This window comes from Anomaloglossus baeobatrachus, chromosome 3, assembly GCF_048569485.1.
Source record: "Anomaloglossus baeobatrachus isolate aAnoBae1 chromosome 3, aAnoBae1.hap1, whole genome shotgun sequence".
Taxonomy (NCBI): Eukaryota; Metazoa; Chordata; class Amphibia; order Anura; family Aromobatidae; genus Anomaloglossus; species Anomaloglossus baeobatrachus.
In genome coordinates, this window is record NC_134355.1 from 314,249,820 (window position 1) to 314,269,300 (window position 19,481).

Consider the following 19,481-nt stretch of genomic DNA (forward strand, 5'->3'; position numbering starts at 1 on the left):
AGAGAGACAATTAATATTGCTTGATGAAACTGCATGTAGTTCTTCCAGAATCTCACTAGGAAGGAAAGAACAGCACTGAAAATTCTCAAGGAAAATTGTGACTTAAGGGCTCATTCAGACGACCGTTCCATCTGCCCTGGTCAGTTCCTGTTTTTTGTGGACCTACTGACAGGACCATCTTTGCAATGTCTTTTGTGTAGGATCGGATGGCACATGGAACGACTTCCATGTGCATCCGATCCTACAAAAAAACACATTGGATGCCGTATGTCCATTCCGTTATTATGGAACATATCCTATTCTGTTCCGTAATATTGGTCCATGACTCAATACAAGTCAATGGGTCCGCAAAATTCCTGGAATCCACATGGAAGCACTCCGTGTGACTTCCGTCGGATGCCTCGCGGCTGCTCACACTGCAGTGTGTCAGAATCTGCCTGCACTGCAGTGTGTTAGCATCTGCCCGCACTGCAGTGTCAGCATCTGTCCGCGCTACAGTGTGTCAGCATCTGCCCACACTGCAGTGTGTCAGCAGCTGCCTGCGCTGCAGTGTGTCAGCATATGTCCGCACTGGAGTGTGTCCGCATATGCCTGCACTGCAGCGTGTCAGCAGCTGCTCGCACTGCAGTGTGTCAGCATATGTCCGCACTGCAGTGTCAGCATCTGCCCGCACTGCAGTGTGTCAGCAGCTGCCCACTCTGCAGTGTGTCATCATATGACCGCACTGTAGTGTCAGTATCTGCCCGCACTGCAATGTGTCAGCCTCTGCCCGTACTGCAGTGTGTCAGCATCTGCTAGCATAGCAGTGTGCGAGCAGCTGCGGGGATGATGAGCAAAAAAGTTCATTACCTGCGGTATTGAAGTCCTGCACTCCTGACGTCAGCGCTTGTCACTGACTTCCATGCCCACCGCATTCTCAGATCACCTCTTGCAGGCGGCCTGAGACTGTGACTAGCAGTGACGTCACAGGTCGCACGCGATACTTTGCTTCTGAACGCGCCGGTCATTGAACTCAGTGACTAGCGCTGACATCAGGAGTGCAGTGGCTTCCATCACCGCAGGTAATGTACCTAGGTAACCTCCTGAAGTCAGCACTGGTCATGCACTGCAGTGACCTGGGCTGACCTCATAATGTTAGCTCATGTCACTGCACTGCTCTCCCAGCCAATGGGGAAGTTCAGTTCTTCATTGACTGGGACAGTGAGTATGGATCATCGTGAGACCCCCTTATTGGATTACGCTGGACCTGGATTTTTTTTTCTTTCCAATACATTTGTGAAAGAGGAAATGTGTTGGGGAGTGTTGTTTAATAAAAAAATTGTTTTTGTCTATTTTTTTTTTTATTACTGACTGGGTTAGTGATGTTGGGTATCTGATAGACGCCATGACATCAGTAACCGCAGGGCTTGATGCCAGGTGACATTACACATCTGGCATCAACTCCATATATTACCTCATTTGCCACTGCACTAGGGCAACGGATGAGCCGGTTAAAGTCCCGGAACTGTCGCATCTAATGGATGCGGCAATTCCAGCCGGCTGCAGGCTGATATTTTTAGGCTGCGGAGTCTCCCAATGACGTGGGTCTCTCCAGCCTGAGAATACCAGCCAGCAGTTGTGAGGCTTTATCTTGGCTGGTATCAAAATTGGGGGGACCGCATGCTGGTTTTTGTAATTATTTATTTATTGTACTTTACGATATGACCCCGCCCACCGGTGGCTGTGATTGGTTGCAGTCAGACAGCTGTCACTCAGCATCGTGGCGCATCTGATTGTAACCAATCACAGATAGTGGGAGGAGTGAATATGTATGAGCCTAATGAGCAGCCGGCTAAGGAAGATCAAAGAGCTGCCACGGGAGCAGTGTGACAGCTGTGCTGGTGATCGGTGAGTATGTAGCGCTTGCTCCTATCCCTTTGCCCCAGATTCTGTTCCCCATAGACTTTCTATGGGGACCAGCATCTGGCCAGATAGCCTGGACTGCATGTAACTCTCATTTCTGCAGTCCACAATAAAACAGAAGTCACACAGATGACACACAGATAGTATACGGAACGGAACGGATGCGGTTGTCACACGGATGCCACACGGATGCCACACGGATGCATCCGTGAAAAAACAGGACAGTTTTTTGCGGACCGCAAAAATGGAGCAGTCGTGTGAATGAGCTTTTATAGTGAGATCTGCAGATAAAGAAGGGGGGATTGTAGTATTAGATAGAACACTTTATTTTTCATGGAATTTGGAAAAGTTGAATGACAGTGAAGTGTATCAGGTAATTGGCTACAATCCTTCCAGTGTTTTCCAAGAACAACTTGATAATTTATTAGAGGAAGGAGTGCATACAGGTGCACTGGATGAAAAGCTGCGGGAATATCTGATAGTTAAATATTCGATTGTGCCACTGTACCACTCATTGCCTAAAATACACAAAAATACGTCTCGCTTGAGACCAATTATTGCAGGGATAGGGTAATCGAAAGCAGATTGGGGGCTTGGGTAGGTCATTACCTGCAATCGCTTGTTATCAGCTTACCATGTTACCATATGTAAGAGGTACCAAGTCTATTGTTTTTGTTGTTCAGTAGTTTATCTGGGAGCCTGGTTACAGGTGTGACAGTCTCTATCCCTCCCTTCCACACAGAGTTACCATTGAGAGTCTAATTTATTTTTTGGATAAATATAGCCTGTACTACACTCCTATTGAAGATTTTTTTTTTAGTGTCTGTAGTTGAATTTCTTTTTGCACACAATTATTTTTACTTTTAATGATACATATTTTTATTCAGTAACAAAGGTGTGAGTATGGGTAGAAAATGTTCTTCATCTTTAGAAGATTTGGTTGTGGCAGAATGGGAAGAAATGTTCATTTTTAGTGATCATTATCCATTTAGTCCATATATTGAATTTTATGGGCTTTACATAGATGATATGATCTTTGTGTGGAAGGGAGGTGAGATGTCATCTAATTCCTTCTTGTGTTACCTTAATGAGAATCAGTTCAACTTAAAATTCACTTCTTGTTTCTATGAATATAGCATGAATTACCTAGATATTACTTTGGTGGGGGATGCTGTGAACAAATCTATTAGTTGTTCCCCATAGGAAGCTGACGGATAGTAATATATTAATAGAAATATCCCTTTTGGGGAAGTTATTCAAGGTAATAGAAATTGTAGTAATGATACCTGCTTTAGGGAAGAAAGCAAAAATATGTGTGACAGACTGAGAGCCAGAGGATATCCGGATTGGTCCCTGGATAGAGCCTATTAATGGGTTAATAAATGAAATAGGAATTCTCTTTTCAAACAGAATAAGAATCAACAGATAAAACGTGATTATTCAGAAATAAATAAGATCAATACACCCATCACGTTTTCTACTCAATTCAATCCACAATATAATAAAATAGTACATATCATCAAAAAAATATTTACTTACAGTATTTTAAATCAGAATAATACCTTGGCTGGTGTTTTACAAAACAGTTCTATTAGATTTGTGGCAAAACGGACCCCCACCCTTAGTAATATATTATGTCCTGGCAATCTAAAGGCCCCGTCACACTAAGCAACATCGCTAGCAACATCGCTAGCAACATCGCTGCTAACGAACAACTTTTGTGACGTTGCTAGCGATGTTGCTGTGTGTGATATCCAGCAACAACTTGGCCCCTGCTGTGAGGTTGTTGGTTGTTGCTGAATGTCCTGGGCCGTTTTTTAGTTGTTGCTCTCCCGCTGTGAAGCACAGATCGCTGTGTGTGACAGCGAGACAGCAACAACTAAATGTGCAGGCAGCAGGAGCCGGCTTCTGCGGAGGCTGGTAACCAATGTAAACATCGGGTAACCAAGAAGCCCTGTCCTTGGTTACCCGATATTTACCTTTGTTACCAGCCTCCGCCGCTCTCACTGTCAGTGCCGGCTCCTGCTCTGTGCACATGTGGCTGCAGCACACATCGGGTAATTAACCCAATGTGTGCTGTAACTAGGAGAGCAGGGAGCCAGCGCTAAGCGGTGTGCGCTGCTCCCTGCTCTGTGCACATGTGGCTGCAGCACACATCGGGTAATTAACCCGATGTGTGCTGTAACTAGGAGAGCAGGGAGCCAGCGCTAAGCGGTGTGCGCTGCTCCCTGCTCTGTGCACATGTGGCTGCAGCACACATCGGGTAATTAACCCGATGTGTGCTGTAACTAGGAGAGCAGGGAGCCAGCGCTAAGCGGTGTGCGCTGCTCCCTACTCTCTGCACGTGTAGCTGCGTGCGCTGGTAACCAAGGTAAATATCGGGTTGGTTACCCGATATTTACCTTAGTTACCAAGCGCAGCATCTTCCACGCGGCGCTGGGGGCTGCTCACTGGTTGCTGGTGAGCTCACCAGCAACTCGTGTAGCCACGCTCCAGCGATCCCTGCCAGGTCAGGTTGCTGGTGGGATCGCTGGAGTGTCGCAGTGTGACATCTCACCAGCAACCTCCTAGCAACTTACCAGCGATCCCTATCGTTGTTGGGATCGCTGGTAAGTTGTTTAGTGTGACTGGACCTTAAGTAGAAGGGCACAGAACCTGGCTTACATATAAAGGTTTTTAAGTGTGGGCATTATCTGTGTTTAGTGTGTAAACAAGTTGTAAAAGGAGATCAGTTTCAGTCATTTACAACAGGTCACCAGTATCAAATCAAACAGCATATGGATTGTAATACAGAGGGTATATATCCCATAGATTGTGTAATTTATAAATTTAACTACAATATGTTGGGTGCACAGTGGGGAAATGAAAATCCGGATTAGATGTCACATATCAGATGCTAGTAAATCAGGTGATTGGGACTTCAGCAGTCTCAAAGCTCTTCTGATTAAGGTGGTGTCACACATAGGGAAGCAGCAGCGATCACGACCAGCGATCTGACCTTATCAGGATCGCTGCTGCGTCTTTACATGGTCGCTGGTGAGCTGCCAAACAGGCAGATCTCACCAGCGACCAGTGACCAGCCCCCAGCTAGCAGCGAAGCGTGGAAGCGTAACTAAGGTAAATATCGGGTAACCAAGGAAAGCACTTCTCTTGGTTACCCGATATTTACCTTAGTTACTAGCGTCCGCCGCTCTCACGCTGCCAGTGCCGGCTCCCTGTTCCCTGCACTCCTAGCCAGAGTACACATCGGGTTAATTACCCGATGTGTACTCCAGCTACGTGTGCAGGGAGCAGGGAGCTGGCACTGGCAGCGTTAGAGCGGCGGATGCTAGTAACTAAAGTAAATATCGGGTAACCAAAGAAAGGGCTTCTTGGTTACCTGATGTTTACTGTGGTTACAGCTTACTGTAGGCTGCCAGACGCCGGCTCCCTGCTCTCTGCTCGCTTCAGTTCGTCGCTCTCTCGCTGTCACACACAGCGATGTGTGCTTCACAACGGGAGAGCAACGTCCAAAAAATGAAGCAGGACATTCAGCAATGACCGGCGACCTCACAGCAGGGGCCAGGTCGTTGCTGGATGTCACACACAGTGACAGCGACGGGACATCGCTGCTACGTCACAGAAAATGGTGACTTAGCAGCGACGTCGTTGTCGTCGTCACTATGTGTGACACTACCTTTACAACATAAGGAAGATACAGTATATCTGTCCTCAAATACCGGGTTTTATAAAGGTGACCAATCCTCCTAGAGGTGGGGATCTTAAAAGGAAGATTCTGAACCGTGAGTCTTTTTGGATATTTACACTCCAAACTATGGTCCCGTTAGGCTTAAATATATGCCAGGATGTTATGTTGTTTTTTGTTTGTTTTTCTCTTTTCTTTTTTTTGTTTTTTTTTCTTTTGTGTTTTTGTTTTAGTTCTTTGTATCTAATGAGAAGTTGCTTTATTCCTGCATATCATTGTTATGAGTGTATTACTATTTATTGATCAAGATGATTTATATGCTGATTTCCCATGTTACTTGTGATTTTGTACAGGTGCTTCTCAATAAATTAGAATATCATCAAAAAGTTAATTTACGAGTTATTTAATGCAAAAAAAGGAAACACATACTATATAAAGTCATTGCATACAGAGGGATCTATTTCAAGTGTTTATTTCTGGTAATGTTGATGATTATGGCTTACAGCCAATGAAAACCTAAAGGTCATTATTTCAGAAAATTAGAATATTTTATATATATATATATATATATATATATATATATATATATATATATATATATATATATATATAAACACAACTGAAAAAATTATTTTAAACTCGGAAATGTTGGCGCCTACTGAAAAGTATGTGCAGTATATGCACTCAGTACTTGGTCGGGGCTCCTTTTGCATGAATTACTGCATCAATGCGGCATGGCATGGAGTTGTTCAGCCTCTGGCACTGCTGAAGTGTTATGGAAGACCAGGTTGCTTTGATAGCAGCCTTCAGCCCATCTGTATTGTTGGGTCTGGTGTCTTTCATCGTTTTGTATTGAACAACTGAAATAAATTAACTATTTGATGAGATTCTAATTTGTTGAGACGCACTTGTATTTTCTCTTCGGTTCAACCGTCACTTATTTCTTTCAGGTGAATTGACTAATTAATTACTATATAAGTTACTGGGACTGACATTTTACCACTTGTTATTTATAGAGGTGGGGGTTTGTTTGTAATGTATCCATTATTAAAACTTGTTTTATGTCGAAACATGTCGGTTACAGTGATCCCTTAGGGGTCTGTAAGTGCCAGTATCCAGGCGGCTTTATTTTAACGTTTTTCGAAAAAGATGGATATTAATCATCCTTGCCTGGGTCATCTGCTGGATTTCTTCTTTCCATTGTGTGGAACTTTGGAGCCCATGCCAGGGCATTTTCCTCTATGGCTTATGGTGAGCTGGCTTTTTCTTGTTTTTTGTCAACTACTGAGAAACACTTACACTGAGACCTCTTGGCCCCCTATTTTTTACCTTTGCAAGTAAAAGACACTGAAACACCATAGTGGAGGAGATATGGTTGGACTCCCCCAATCCCTTTCCACAGAAAAAGCCCTTTTAGGAGTAGGAGACCCTCTTCTCACCTGAGACATCCCACCGAACTGCATGGACTCGGATGAGGCTCCTGAGGTGAAGCAGGTGCTGCTGCCCCTTTCCAGATAGACTTGGTGTTATGAGACCTCTGATGGAGCCAGCGATCTATATGGACTACCAGAGCCATTGCACTCTCCAGAGAGGGGGTGTCTCATAAATAACCAAGGCCTCCTCTACCCTCTCAGAAACGCCCTAAAAAACTGGTGCTTGAAAGCAGGGTCATTCCACTGTGTGTCCACTGACCAATGCCGAAATTTGGCTCAGTAATCCTCAGCTGGCTGATTTCCCTGTTGAAGTGAATGGATCTTAGACTTGGCCAATGACACCTTATCAGGATCATCGTAATTGAAACCAAGAGCAGAAAAAAATATGCCCACAGATCCAAACACAGGGGAATCAGGAGGTAAAGAAAATGCTCAAGCTTCTTGGTCCCCACTCAGAAGAGCACAATACCCATGTGCTGTGCCTCACTCCTGGAAGAAAAAGGATGCTGACAAAAATACAATTTACATGACTCCCTAGCTGTCCCTGTTCTCAAGGTTATGACTAATGGTGACAAGGTTTGGGCCACCTTCCTACCCCTAGCACCTGAATAGACCTTGTCGAGGGCCGAGACAGGAGTCATTTTAGCCCACACAAATAGACAGCCAAGGGAAAAACAAAACTCACTACACACACACACACACACACACACAAAACACACACACACATAAGCACAGGTAATGATAATACATGCTCAGGAGGAACTAAAGAATCAGAATTATTTCCATAACACACCAAATAACAGGAGATCACCAGAACAGATTCACAATAGCGCAAGGACCGGTATCGCTACATGAAGCTATTATCAGCATGGAGGAACCATCTTTTAAAGGACAGAGGCAGCTATGATAGGTCTCCTAGTAACGTGTGACCCTAGCAGTAATCCACAGGCGAACAGAAATTAACTACTGCTAGACTGATTACTAGTAAGTAGGGATGAGCGAGCATGCATCTCAGAGCTCAGTATACTCAGCGAGCTCACAGTACTGGCGAGATGCTCGGGCACATGCTCAGCTCCCCCTCCCTGCATATTGGCGCTATTTACAGAGTCAGCCCACATGCAGGGATTGGATTTCACACACTGTAATGCCAGAGCCATGTTGGTTGTGGCATTACAGTGATTGGCTGGCCGCACAGCGTCATGAGCTCTATATGACACCTGACAGCGCTGTGCTCGGCACTGTGATCCACAGTCAGTTAGTGTAGGTAGAGGTGCTGCTTAGCTAGGGACAGATTTAGTTTGTGTCTGAGGTAGTGTAGGTAGTAGGAGGCGTGACGTCACCGCTGCCACCGTTGTCATAGTAACCTACTGAGCGAGTTACTATAGAATCGGTAATCTCCGATCACCTGATTACCGGGGCCGCTATTCACCGGCTCCTACAGGAGCTGCAGGAATTAACTCCCTGTTTACCAGCGCCGATATTCAGTGGCTCATGCAGGAGCCGCTGAATAGCGGCACCGAAAATCAGCTGATCAGACATCACCCTTGCTATAGTAACCTGCTCAATCGGTTACTATGGCAACGGTAGCAGCGGTGACGTCACCGCCTACCAACCCGCAGTCTATGCTTACTCATTGAGTGATTACACAGCACGAGGAGCAGCAGTGTTCTTCCTTCCCCCGTGTTTTGTGATATAGCAGAGCACATGGGTGGAAGAAGACAGAAGACAGAATACCAGGATCGTGGAGGGGTGAAAGGGAGTAATAAAGTCTCTAAATGTGTCTGTGTATTTATTTATAATAAAGTATTTTTTCTCTTTGCTTGGGTTACCCCTAGCTAGCAATAAAAAAATGCAGCGGGAGCCCACACAATTTTATTACTCCTAACTCTTGGGTTAGGATTATGTGTTTGGGTTTTTTTCTTTTATTTTTTAATGATTTAAAAAAAAAAAATCAACATGAGATTGGCCATATTTTTGTAAGCCAGCCAGGTACAGCAGGCAGGTACGGCTTCCCCCAACCTCCAGCTGCCTATTTGTACCCAGCTGGGAACCAAAAAAATAGGGAAGCCCTTTTTTTAATTATTGATTCAATCATGAAGTTCATAAAATAATAATAAAAAAAAAAAACAACGTGAGCTTTGCCCAATTTTTGTGTCCAGCCAGATACAACTAGGCAGCTGGGCATTGGAATCCATAGCGCAGGTTGGCCAAAGCTTTCTGGGCCCCCCTGCTGTGAATTGCAGTCCGCAGCCACCCCAGAAAATGTTGCATTTTGGCACTGTATCCAACTCTTCCAGCGGCCCTGGTGCCGGGTGGTTCACTGGGTAATAATGGGGTTAGGTCCAGCTGTGTATTATCAGCTGGCCCTAAGCGCGAAAATCATGGTGTCATGGCAATATTAGACATGGCCACCATGAATTTCTATTAAAATAAAAAAACCTAAACCTAAATCACATGACACATCAGCTGATTGTTTAAAAGCCGTTTATACAATCAGCTGATGCATCAGTAGAAAAAAAAACAACTATACACCACTGTGCAGACTCCCGTCCGATCGCTCCAGGACATGCCGGTAATCAGCTGATGCAGTCAACTGACAGCATCAGCTGATCATTTAAATCGGCTGGGCGGTAAAAAGCCAACTTCACCACTGGACTTAAACTGTCAGATGATGCCGTCAGGTGACCGCATCAGCTGATCACCGGCAGGTCCTGGAGTGATCGGACATGTCCCGGCAATCCGCACAGAGGTGAATATGCTATTTTTGTTTTCTTCTACTGTTCACTTTTGATTTCACTTAGCAGTGAATGTACAGGCAGAGAGAAGTTGCCACACATACGCTACAAAGCGAAAGTGCATGTCACACATGTCACACGGGAGGAGGAACACAGGATTCTTCCTCCCCCTGATACTCAGACAACATTGCTCACAGCAGTGACCTGGGAGTCAGAGATGCTTACAGGGGTCTTCCCCATGCTGCTCCCATGTCATTTGAGCACTGTTCTTATACATTTGTGACATTTTTGAGCTTTCTCCAGACCGCTGGTAGTGTCGCCGGAAAAATGCTTGAGTTTACCATAGGTTAACATTGGGCTTGGTTCTCGGGTCTAGCACCCGAACATTTAAAAATGCTCGATCCGAGCATCGAGCACCCGAGCATTTTACTGCTTGCTCATCTCTACTAGTAGTAAGCATACAACAGGTTGACACTTGAGTCTGACTGTGTAACTCAAAAGCGCTGGGTGGCATGTCAGACTCTGCAGTGTGAACAAGGTCAGATGTCGCTATGACAACAGGTGAGTTTAGAGCTGAACACCATGTGACAGTACCCCTCCCTCTATCAGGGGTCTTTGGACCCACTGGACCAGGCCTCTCTGGATGACAGCGACCGAAAGCTCCACATGGATATCCGGAGCTGGCACCCAAATCCTTTCCTTAGGACCATAACCCTACCAGTGCTAAAGATACTGCTGAGAATGATGAACGAACCTTGAATCAATAAATCTTGACACACAAGCTCAACACGAATCATCAACCAAAACTGGGGGCGGGGGCTTACACTTACTCATGAGCACAAACAACATGACAGTTGAGCTACCTTACCCCTCTCTACTACAGGGTCAGATGTCACCATGACACTCAATCAGTTTAGAGCTGAACACAGTGTGACACCCCTATGGGATTTGGTGTCAGGGATCGAAAAGTGAACTTCTCTAGAATGAAACATCAGATTGCAGATACTGTATAAAAGCATAATTTTATGCAGCTTCTATGGCCTACAAGCCCATAAAGACGGTTAGGAGGTTTAATCTTACTTACAGATTTCCTTTAATAATGTTAATAATGACATATACAGTATGATCATGGTGCAGGTTATTACCTTGTGGTTAAACACCCCTAATGAACCTCCTGTGTAGGACGAGAAACGCGTCGGGTAAAAATTATTAAGTGAAAATTACTAATCAGGAGTTTGCAAATAATGTCATGTAAATACTATTGTGACTTCAGCGACACTTTGGTCTAGGTGAATGTATTCTGGGTACTCTTAATTTCTCTACCTTGGGCTTGTGAGAGCCTCAGAATATAGACATACCTAGACCAAATTCAGTCCAATCGTATGTCTCTCTATATTGAAGGTCGATTTCACGTAGTGATATATTTACCCCCAATTTTTGGGGTATATCATATCACTAATCTTTTTGCTTTATAACCAGCTGGAGTCTCTCATATTTGGCTGTTTGTTTGTGTCTATGTGTGTATCCTTAAAGATTTATATGTAAAAATTTGTTTAAAATTTTTTTTGTACAATAAAGAATTGATATTTTAGAAGTGACTTTTTCTGTGAAACCTTACCTTGTGGTTGGTACAGTTGAAGAAAAATTGTCCAAAACAAAAATATCTCCCCTTTAATAATTTTTAATGTGTCCAGTAGGGTATATATCTGCAGGGATATGTAGGTAAGTATTATAGAAATTTTCTCTATATTTTATTATGAGTTCTGAAAAACTGCATCATTTTATTTTGCATATTTTAAATCCATTTGGAGAAAAGATTTCCTGTTAGTCTGAAATGGATTCTTAAAATTTTGTCTCTAACTATATACTGTACATAAATATATTTTTATAACCATAGTGTAGGAAGCCCTACTACAGATTTTACATTTGACCCAAATCTTCAGGTATACTTCTGTCACACAGGAGTAAAACAAATTGTGCAAATTGTGTGGATTAAGAGTTAATTTTAGATCAGGGATGATTAATAATTAACAGATCAACCTACAATGAACCTGCAAATTGAGAATTTGGCATAACAGAATATTAAATTGTTTTAGAATGTCTAAAGGTTAAATCAGTCATTTATAAGTAAGGAAAACCCACTGTGACCAAGGATTTAATAGCTTCATCTGAACAGATTTGCCTGTAAGGTAATTTATTTTCTATTCGATATTATTATTATTATATAGATAAAAATAGTTATTTATTAGATATGCATTACAACAAAACCATATACACACAAGTGCAAGTGTAAAAAGTGCATGTCCATAATGTACACTATAACAATGGACACCAAAACAGGTGTTCACTACAAAGAAATAACATATATATATATATATATATATATATATATATATATATATATATATATATATATAGTGAGAGAGAGAGAGAAAGAGAGAGTACAGACCAAAAGTCTTTGGAGGTGGTCTGTGGATTGTCCTTGACTGTTCTCACCATTCTCCTTCTCTGCCTTTTTGATATTTTTCTTGGCCTGCCACTTTTGGGCTTAACAAGAACTGTACCTGTGTTCTTTCATTTCCTAACTATGTTCCTCAGAGTGGAAACTTACAGTTTAAATCTCTGAGACAACTTTTTGTATCCTTCCCCTGAACAACTATGTTGAATAATCTTTGTTTTCAGATCATTTGAGAGTTGTTTTGAGGAGCCCATGATGCCACTCTTCATAGGAGATTCAAATAGGAGAACAACTTGCAAGTGGCCACCTTAAATACCTTTTCTCATGATTGTATACACCTGCCTATGAAGTTCAAAGCTCAATGAGGTTACAAAACCAATTTAGTCAGTAAAAAGTAGTTAGGAGTGTTCAAAACAAAAAATTGATAAAGGTGCCCATACTTTTGCACCTGTCAAATTTAGTTTAAATGCGGAGTGCACATTTTGTGTTAGTACAATAAACCTCATTTCAATTCAGAAATATTACTCAGTCCATCATTTAATAGATATATGAAACTGAAATAGCTCTTGAAAAAACCCAAATTGTTATAAAGAAAAAAGGTTAACATTAATAGGGGTGCCCAAACTTTTTCTTATGACTGTATATGGCGGTATTATGCTTAGTCTACAGGATGCAATGTAATGTAGTTACTATATGGTGATATTATGCTGGGTCTATTCAATGTAATCTCGTTACAATATGGTGGCACTATGCTGGGTCTATACAATGCAATGTTGTTACTATATAGCGGTATTATTATGGATCTATACAAAGCAATGTAATGTGTTGGGTCTATACAATGCAATGTAATGTGGTTACGGTATGGCGGTATTATGCTGCGTCTATACAATGCAATGTAATGTGGTTACTACAGTTAGGTCCAGAAATATTTGGACAGTGACACAATTTTCGCGAGTTGGGCTCTGCATGCCACCACATTGGATTTGAAATGAAACCTCTACAACAGAATTCAAGTGCAGATTGTAACGTTTAATTTGAAGGTTTGAACAAAAATATCTGATAGAAATTGTAGGAATTGTACACATTTCTTTACAAAAACACTCCACATTTTAAGAGGTCAAAAGTAATTGGACAAATAAACCAAACCCAAACAAAATATTTTTATTTTCAATATTTTGTTGCAAATCCTTTGGAGGCAATCACTGCCTTAAGTCTGGAACCCATGGACATCACCAAACGCTGGGTTTCCTCCTTCTTAATGCTTTGCCAGGCCTTTACAGCCGCAGCCTTCAGGTCTTGCTTGTTTGTGGGTCTTTCCGTCTTAAGTCTGGATTTGAGCAAGTGAAATGCATGCTCAATTGGGTTAAGATCTGGTGATTGACTTGGCCATTGCAGAATGTTCCACTTTTTTGCACTCATGAACTCCTGGGTAGCTTTGGCTGTATGCTTGGGGTCATTGTCCATCTGTACTATGAAGCGCCGTCCGATCAACTTTGCGGCATTTGGCTGAATCTGGGCTGAAAGTATATCCCGGTACACTTCAGAATTCATCCGGCTACTCTTGTCTGCTGTTATGTCATCAATAAACACAAGTGACCCAGTGCCATTGAAAGCCATGCATGCCCATGCCATCACGTTGCCTCCACCATGTTTTACAGAGGATGTGGTGTGCCTTGGATCATGTGCCGTTCCCTTTCTTCTCCAAACTTTTTTCTTCCCATCATTCTGGTACAGGTTGATCTTTGTCTCATCTGTCCATAGAATACTTTTCCAGAACTGAGCTGGCTTCATGAGGTGTTTTTCAGCAAATTTAACTCTGGCCTGTCTATTTTTGGAATTGATGAATGGTTTGCATCTAGATGTGAACCCTTTGTATTTACTTTCATGGAGTCTTCTCTTTACTGTTGACTTAGAGACAGATACACCTACTTCACTGAAAGTGTTCTGGACTTCAGTTGATGTTGTGAACGGGTTCTTCTTCACCAAAGAAAGTATGCGGCGATCATCCACCACTGTTGTCATCCGTGGACGCCCAGGCCTTTTTGAGTTCCCAAGCTTACCAGTCAATTCCTTTTTCTCAGAATGTACCCGACTGTTAATTTTGCTACTCCAAGCATGTCTGCTATCTCTCTGATGGAGTTTTTCTTTTTTTCCAGCCTCAGGATGTTCTGCTTCACCTCAATTGAGAGTTCCTTAGACCGCATGTTGTCTGGTCACAGCAACAGCTTCCAAATGCAAAACCACACACCTGTAATCAACCCCAGACCTTTTAACTACTTCATTGATTACAGGTTAACGAGGGAGACGCCTTCAGAGTTAATTGCAGCCCTTAGAGTCCCTTGTCCAATTACTTTTGGTCCCTTGAAAAAGAGGAGGCTATGCATTACAGAGCTATGATTCCTAAACCCTTTCTCCGATTTGGATGTGAAAACTCTCATATTGCAGCTGGGAGTGTGAACTTTCAGCCCATATTATATATATAATTGTATTTCTGAACATGTTTTTGTAAACAGCTAAAATAACAAAACTTGTGTCACTGTCCAAATATTTCTGGACCTAACTGTATATGGCGGTATTATGTTGGGTCTATACAATGCAATCTCAGTACTATATGTTGGTAATATGCTGAGTCTATACAATGCAATCTAATTATTATATGGCGATATTATGCTCAGTCTACAGGATGCAATGTAATGTGGTTACTATATGGTGGTATTATGCTGGGTCTATTCAATGTAATATCGTTACAATATGGTGGCACTATGCTGGGTCTATACGATGCAATGTTGTTACTATATAGCGGTATTATCCTGGATCTATACAAAGCAATGTAATGTGTTTACTATATGGTGGTATTATATTGGGTCTATACAGTGCAATGTAATGTGGTTACTCTCTGGCGGTATTATGCCGCGTCTATACAATGCAATGTAATGTGGTTACTATATGGTGGTATTATGTTGGGTCTATACAATGTAGAGAGTAAAGTCTGGTCTCTCAGGAGCACAAAGCATTTCAGGAGAGGAGTGTACTGACCTTAGAATACATCACAGACTAGGAGTTTCATAGGGGAAGAGGAGAGGTCTCCCTGAAGAAGAGAGTAATTCAGCAGAGGAACGTCTTATAAGAGGTCAGAGACACAGAATGTTTCAGAAAAGCAGTAAGCTGATGTTGTGGTAGGTCACAGATGAAGTATTACACTGTGAATAATGCAGGGCCCCCTGGCAGCACAGAGGATTTCAGGATAGGAATGTTGAGATATTGTAGTAGGTCACAACCTGGAAAGTGCAGGTTCCACCTGAAGCACGGAGTATATCAGGGGTATTTTGTGGCTGGTCACAGATTGAGATTTACACTGTGGAAGTAGAATTGTGTTCATGCAGCACAGATATTTAAGGAAATTTCTCTATCTCTCTGAAGTCTTGCTCTTTCTCTCTTGGCAGTCTCTCCACAGCTATTTCTCCTGCTTCCCGGCAGACCTTCCAGCAAACCTAAGGGGGTCTGCTAGAAATATGCTCTAGTTTCTTATTGATTTCTATTATGCTTCTTACTTGAGAATTGCTTGGCTCGAGTAACGATCACCCATCAGTAGTCATAATAAACATGTATAATGTGTGCAATGAATCAGATGCACTACTAATTTATGTAAGGTGCTATCAAACATAGGCTGCTTGTGGGGCTAGACGCAAATAAAGAAAGTAGTATACTTCCCTTTAATAAGGTCCTCGGACGTAGCCTCGACATATTCCCCCATCAATCCGTGACGAATGCCTGTAAACATGTCTCTAATGTGTGTCTATGATGCGACCGAGCACGCCTACTAGATAATGTCATGGGACACCCCCTCCCCAATTGCGTCATTACAGCATTGAGATGGGTTGAGTGTGGACACGGACCCTTCAGTATAATGCAGTCTCACTTGTGATGTATACCTGAGACACCCTGCACAGCTGACAGGGCTAAATTGTTGGGATTGCTCCTAATCCCATCATTATTGTTGGTCACATTAGACGTTGAATAGCTAATTTTCCAGGGATATTTTGAACATGTGACTATTATATCATGTGTCTGCCCTCCTCTCTCTGGATTATAGGAATGTGCATTACCTACCATAGGGACTTATTCAATCTGAATCATATATGATTCCTTTGCCCCTGAAATATGCATATGAATGTGTATTCGAACCTACCCAACCCCAATACCATGGCATTGTCTATTATAGTAACAAAAAGGAGACAGTTACACACTGCATTGCTAAGATATGTGGAACACTGAATATGGGAATATAGACATGCATTACTGCTATGAAAAACATGTAAAAATTGAGATACTTAGCACACAAAAATGGCCATATTTTATGTGAGCCCAACAGCCAGCAGCAAGGCGATCTCATGTTTGTTGGATCCCTATCAAACTAATGCTTCTGTTTGGGTTAAAAATCCTACAATTTATGGGGGGACAGTAACCTGGAAATGGAGAATTAAAATTACATGAGGCTGAAGAGCAAGAGTGCTCAATCAGACGGTATAACCCTGTAATCTAAGAAAAAGACTAATGGCACATCCTATCTTTCTAAGGTGCAGAAGTGCAAACCGAATATGAAACATAGTAACAAAAAGGAGCATTTGCAGGTTCCTGTCCACCCATAAATTGTAGGGTTGTTTTAACCCAAACAGAGGTTAAAGCATTTCGTTGGTCATTTAACATTACATTAATGGGGGGCGTGGCCTAGCTGGAGAGCGAGAAGGTTGCAATACAGAAGAGCTCCTGACTGCATAGCTTCTTTTAATATAACATTCCCAGCACAACCCACCCAAAACTACACAAAAGGGTCCTCATCTATGGTGGAGATCGAGAGGCACACAGAGTGGGGGAAACTCTGGCTGAAAACATCCAAGGAGGCACAAGATTCTTTGATACAGAGGAGTGTGAAGGAGAGGGGGAGGCAGCCATTATAAAAGATAAGACAGGAAGAGAGCTGCTCCAGGATGCTCTGCAGCTAAAGAAAGACTGTTTACTGAGAGTGGAGGAGATAAGAAGAAAAGAAGATAAAGCTGCTGGACTGTGAGTACTTACCTGGGGACAGAGGGGAAGCCCCTTAACACTGCTGTGCCTCAGAATCTGCACTCTCACCTACTTCTGCCCCCCATCAGTGTCAGTGGCTGTGTTTGAGTGCAGGCCTGCTGTAGGCTGAAGGGGATTTTCCCAGAGAAGCATTGGCTGTCAGCGCTGGGTAAAGCAGAAAGGAGCAGTGCTTGGGGCCAGTCACATCAGATCAACAAAAGGAGAATGGGGGAGGCATTTGTACAAGGAGATAGGAACTGCAGTTTCTCTCTAAAACAGGAGTCTTCATACCCAATACAGGAGGGTTTGACTCAAATTACAAAGCAAGTCTGTGAATGCGAGTGGCAGCATAAAGATAAGGTATATTATAACCAAGCACTGTATCTGAATTTCAGAGTCCCCATCTACATGATAAAAGTGCCTTTGACCTGCTGTGTGCAGACAGGTTCCCCCTGAATGACATCAGTGTGTGGCACGGCCCAGACAAGTCTCCCCTGAATGACAGTAGTGTGCTGCACAGCACAGGTGAACTCTCTGAATAATAATAGTGTGACACAAGCTGCAGACAAGCTCTTCTGGAATAACAACAGTGATCCACATATCTTAGGGGAGCCCCCCCTGAATGACAGTGGTGATTTGAACACTGCAGACAATCTCTTCTTGACCAACACAGAAAAGCCACATATTCAGGACAACTCCTTGTAGCTTAACAGCTGCAAACCTCATATCATAGACGAGCTCCCCCTGAATAACAACATAGAACCACATATCACAGAGGAGCCCTCCTGAATAACAGTGGTGAACAACATATGAATGACAGTGGTGATTTGAACACTGCAGACAATCTCTTCTTGACCAACACAGAAAAGCCACATATTCAGGACAACTCCTTGTAGCTTAACAGCTGCAAACCTCATATCATAGACGAGCTCCCCCTGAATAACAACATAGAACCACATATCACAGAGGAGCCCTCCTGAATAACAGTGGTGAACAACATATACAGACGAGCTCCACAAGAAAAATAAGGCTATGTGCACACAGTGCGTTTTTCTCGGCGTGTTTGCGCGTTTTTCGGGTGCGTTTTTGGCCTCAAAACTGCATGACTTTGCTTCCCCAGCAAAGTCTATGAGTTTTCATTTTTGCTGTCCCCACACAGCGTTTTTTTTCAGCTGCGTTTTTGTGGTGACCACAAAAGCGCAGCATGTCAATTATTCCCGCGTTTTTCACTGCGCTTTTCATCCATTGAGTTCAATGGGATGTTGAAAGACGCAATGAGAAACGCAAATAGCTGCGTTTTGGTGCGTTTTGGTGCGTTTCTAAGACCAAAAACGCAGCTATAAAACGCAGGAGGTTGGTAGTAAAGTGACTTGTACAGGAAGAGGATTCCTTCTGTCAGTATATACATAAGCGTGAATCCTCCCGGTACCGTCACCGTCGCTTCCATCTCCCGTCCTGTGCATGTATGCTGCCGTGCGGCGCCATGTCTGGGCGGGAGGTGGAAGCGGCTGCGAAAACAAAAGTTAACAGTAGAAAAAAAAAAGTTATACTCACCTGTCTGCAGCCTCCCGGTGCCATGCCCGCTCCCATCTCCTCTCACGGTATCGCCACCCCCGCTCCGGCTGTGTGCAGACGGCCGGGAAAGCTCCAATGGATGCAGGACCTGGCAATGGATCACCTGATGCAGTCACCTGACGCATCAGGTGATCGTAAGTATCGGGGTGACGCGGGCGCCCGGCCGGTATCAGCGGATGCGTCAGGAGACTTCATCCCTGATTACCGGCAGCTGCTGCAGCGATCGGACGGGATCAGACTCCCGCCCCATCGCTGCAGGAGCTGACGGTAATCAGCACATAAGTGAGTATTATTTGTTTTGTTTTTTTTTTGCACCGATGCATCTGCTGATTGTATAAACGGCTTTTATACAATCAGCTGATGTGTGATGGGATTCAGGCACTTGATCCTGACACATCATCTGATCGCTTTGCCTTCCAGCAGACCGATCAGATGATATTGGATCCGGATTGGACGGCGCGGGACCCTGACCCAGGATTACTGCGGAGGGGGGTTTATTTCAATAAAGATGGAGTCACTAATTGTGTTGTGTTTTATTTCTAATAAAAATATTTTTCTGTGTGTTGTGTTTTTTTTATCTTTACTAGAAATTCATGGTGGCCATGTCGAATACTGGCGTGACACCATGA

The 19,481-nt window shown here is 43.1% G+C and overlaps 1 protein-coding gene across 2 annotated transcripts in view; it reads left to right on the forward strand.

The window, feature by feature from the left end:
- The first annotated feature begins 11,887 nt into the window (after positions 1-11,887).
- The window catches only part of LOC142295227 (amine sulfotransferase-like), a 79,164-nt gene continuing 71,570 nt past the window's right edge, over positions 11,888-19,481 (forward strand). Inside the window, exon 1 of one of the 2 annotated variants that reach the window (XM_075338316.1) lies at positions 11,888-11,944. The gene's annotated coding sequence lies outside the window, so the exon portion shown is untranslated. Of the gene's footprint in view, positions 11,945-16,981; positions 17,278-19,481 lie in introns of those variants that run through there. The other variant, XM_075338317.1, reaches the window with a different exon arrangement.